Consider the following 4,656-nt stretch of genomic DNA (forward strand, 5'->3'; position numbering starts at 1 on the left):
TTTAAAAATCTATTTCCTATTTGTTATTCCAATAAAACAAAATGAAATGACAAAAAAAAGCTCCCCTGGGCTCAAAAGAAAATATGAGGTAAGGTATTTGTCTTGTACACCATCAATACTGGTTCAATTTCCTGCACTTCATATGGTTCCCAGGCATTATCAGGAGGGATCCCCAAACATAGAGCAAAGAGTAAGCACAGCCAAGTGTGGCTCCCAAACATAAGGCAAAAAAAAAATAGCACTGTGACCCACACTATATCTCTTTACCTGATTTATTTTTCCTTGTAATTCATGGCATCCCTTATTTAGATTTTTCCTGTTGATTCCTTTTATTCCCCATTTGATTAAGTGGACTCAAGTATTCTGAGTTTGCATAAAAAATGTATACTATATTTTACCTGAAAACTCTAATGAAGTATACTTAGAAGAACATCTATCTTAAGATATATGACAGCAACTAAGATGTGCTCACTTTCTTATTATACAGAAAATTAAAAGAATAAATATATTTTTGTACTTTGTAAGTTGTTATTTCTAAAGAAAGTACATTAAAGACTGTAAATTTTTTTCCAGTCAAAACCATTCTTATAAACAATAAAAAACAACTGTGTATAATTTAGAATCATTTTCAACTCATTCTTTATAACTCATTCTTAACACTATTCTATCTTCATCTTCTCTCACATATACTATATTTAGAATTTAGATTGATATTTAGTATATCATTACTAAATCAGTAGTCAAACTAGAAAACAGAGAACAATCTGATATTTCAAATAGATAATGATTTAATAAGGGGATTCAGATACTAATAGATTTGGAGAAGTGTTGATCTAGAAGTGTTGATCCACCAAATTTTTAACTTCAAAAATCATAGATCTGGAGGCACACCGTGTGCACACCCCAAGCTGTAACGTTCTGGGCACCCTCTGCTCATCCCATTCAGGTATCCGGCCCATGTAAGGACTCCTTCCTGGAGCCATGATTCTAACCAGACCTCAGGAATGCGGTTTTCATCCTTGTTCTGTGGGGGACGGGAATTGAGGCACACCACGAGCACACCCCAAGGTGCAACGTTCCAGACACCCTCAGCTCATCCCATTCAGGTATCTGGCTCCTGTCAGGCCTCCTTCCCGGAATCGAGGCTGCTAATGTGACCACGAGTTATTCTCCCCGCTCCATATTCCATAAGAACCATATGTTACCCTCTTAGTTGGAACTTTTACCAGGTTAGCTTTAACCACCAGAAACACATTAGCCAACAACTCATTAAAACAACCTCAATTAATACTGCATCATAAGCAGAATAGTAACAGTCAGGGTGAAGAATTAAGTCACATAGGTCACAATGGTAAAGCAACGCAGAACCCCACTGAGCTTACTTATTGAAGAGGCTAGCCCAGAAAACCCCAACAGCAATGAAGTGCTAGATGACATCTCTGACAAGAAAGTTAGAAGGGAGCTACTGAGGATGCTTAGGGAGCTAAAAAAAAAGACAATAGAAAGCAATGCCAATAAAATATAAGAGGATTTGAAGGTAGAAATGCAGAAAATACAAACAAAATTACAAACTGAAAAGTCAGACCTGAAAAAACTGGTAGGTGAATTGAAAAACTCAGTGGAAGGCCTTAGCAGCAGAGAAACAGCTGCTCAGGACAGAATCAGTGAGCTTGAATATGAAGTTCAGAAACTCTCTAGAAAAAAAAATGACAGTGGAAAAGAAATTGACAATATAGGAACAGATGGCAATAAAAGATTGTGATGATGCAAAGAGAGTAATATAAGAATTATTGGAGTCCCAGAGGGACAGGTAGAAAACTGTGATGAAGAAGAAACTGTCAAGGACATCATTGCTATAATGTCCCCAGAGCTGAAGAAAACATGCGAATACATTCAGGAGGCCTGAAGGGTACCAACTAGAAGAAATCCAAGTAAAAATACCCCAAGACACATCCTGATCAAAATGACCAAAACCTTAGATAGAGACAAAATCCTGAAAGCAGCAAGATCAAAGAAAGAAATTGCCTATAAAAGAGCATCCTTAAGATTCACAGCCGACTCGTCTGATAAAACCCTCACAGCCCCAAAACAGTGGTAGGATATGTGAAAAAACTCAACGAAATAAATGCCTCACCAAAATTACTTTACCCAGCTAGACTCTCATTCATAACAGAAGGAACAACACACAGTTTCACAGATAAACAACACCTCAGGAACTTCATCAACTCAAAACCATGGTTATAAGAACAGCTGAATGGGCTATTTTAAGACAAGATAGGCCCCTTAAATACACCAAATTTAAGTAGAAAAAATGGGACAAAACCCCATAAAAATAATCTCCCTCAATGTCAATGGGCTAAACGCACCAATTAAAAGACACAGGGCAGGATGGATTAGAAAATTGAACCCAACATTCTGATGTCTACAAGAAACACATCTCAACAGTCAGAGCATACACAGGCTCAAAGTCAAAGGCTGGAAAACAACTCACATAAAACAGCTGGGGTAGCCATCCTAGTTTCAGACCACATTGATTTCAGACTGAAGAAGGTCATTTGTTATTGATAAAGGAATCTGTATAACAGGAAGAACTAACAATACTAAATATATATGCATGTAATGAGGGACCAGGAAAGTACTTAAAACAACTACTCATAGACTCGAAGAAAGACAATGATAGCAACACATTACTAGTGGGAGACTTCAACACCGCTTTATCACCTCTTGAGAGATTAAACAGACACAAAATTAACAAGGACACACTTCATCTGAGGGAAGAAATGGAAGAAAGGTACTTAATAGATATATACAAGACACTTCTTCCTCAAAAAGCTCAATACACATTCTTCTCAAGTGTGCATGGAACATTCTCCAAGATAGACCACAAACTGAGCCACAAAACATACCTCCATATAATTAAGAAGATAGAGATTGTATCAATGACCTTCTCAGACCATGATGCACTGAAATTAGAAATAAATCAACACACACACAGAAAACAAAATTGAAAACCTGGATATTAAATAGCTCACTATTGGAGAATGAGTGGCTTAGAAAGGAAATCAAAGAGGAAATCAAAAGATTCCTGGAAACAAATGAAAATGAGGACACGAGTTACCAAAACTTATGGGACACAGCAAAAGCTGTATTAAGAGGAAAGTTTATACCTCTACAAGCATTCCTCAGGAAGGAGGAATGAACCCACATAAGTAACCTTACCTCACAGCTTAAGAGCTTGGAGAATGACCAACAAAAGGAGCCCAATTCAAGCAGGAAGAAGGAAATAATGAAACTCAGAGCAGAAATCAACAAGATTGAACCAAAAACAACAATCCCAAAGATCAATGAAACCGAGAGCTGGTTCTTTGAGAAAATAAACAAGATCAATAAACCTCTAGCAAGACTCACAAAAAGAGAGAGAGAGAAAAGCCTAATAAACTGAATCAGAAATGATAAGGAGAACATTACAACAGAAACCACAGAAATTCAAAGGATCCTCAGAGATTACTTTGAGAATCTTTATACCATGAAACATGAAAACCTCGAGGAAATAGATAAATTCCTAGATTTCTATAGCCTCCCAAGGCCGAACCAAGGTATTCCAAGAAGATCTGGAATACCTGAACAGACCTATTACCACCAGGGAAATTGAAACGGTAAAAAAAGTCTCTCCAAGCACAAAAGTCCTGGCCCAGATGAATTCACTAGTCAATTTTTCCAAATCATTAAAGAGGATTTACTCCCAATCCTTTTTAAGCTTTTCCAGGAAATTGAGGAATCAAAAACACTTCCAAAGAGTTTCTATGAAGCAAATATAACCCTGATACCAAAAGCAGACAAGGACACCACAAAGAGAATTACAGACCAATATCCCTGTTGAACACAGATGCAAAGATCCTTAACAAAATATTAGCAAATAGAATAAAATGACTCATCAAAAAGATCATACACCATGACCAAGTAGGATTCATCCCAGGGTTGTAAGGATGGTTTAACATTCTCAAATCCATCAACATAATTCATCATATCAATATAATAAAAACCATATGATGCTATCAATAGATGCAGAGAAAGCATTTGACAAGATCTAGCACCTGTTTATGATGAAAACTCTCAGCAAAATGGGCATCGAAGGAACTTTCCTAAATATAATCAAAGCCATCTGCTACAAACCTACAGCAAGTACCATTCTCAATGGGGAAAAACTAAAAGCCTTGCCTCTAAGATTGGGCACAAGACAAGGTTGCCCACTTTTGCCACTCCTATTCAATATAGTACTGGAATTACTGACCATAGTAGTTAGACAAGAGAAAGATATCAAGGGCGTAGAGATAGGAATTGAAGAGTTCAAGTTATCACTATTTGCATAGGATAGGATACTATACTTAGAAAACCTTAAAGACTCTACAGAAAAGCTCCTAGAAACAATAGGTCAAAACAGTAAAGTGGCAGACTACAAAATCAACACCCAAAAGTCCATGGCTTTCTTATATACAAATAAGGAAAGAGAAGAAAGAGGCATTGCAAAAAAAAAAATCCCATTCACAATAGCACCTCAGAAAAATCAAGTACCTTGGAATCAGCTTAACCAAAGAGGTGAAGGACCTATACAAGGAAAATTACAAAACACTGCTTCAAGAATGAAAGAGGACACTA

This window comes from Sorex araneus, chromosome 2 (assembly GCF_027595985.1).
Source record: "Sorex araneus isolate mSorAra2 chromosome 2, mSorAra2.pri, whole genome shotgun sequence".
In the NCBI taxonomy this organism is placed as follows: Eukaryota; Metazoa; Chordata; class Mammalia; order Eulipotyphla; family Soricidae; genus Sorex; species Sorex araneus.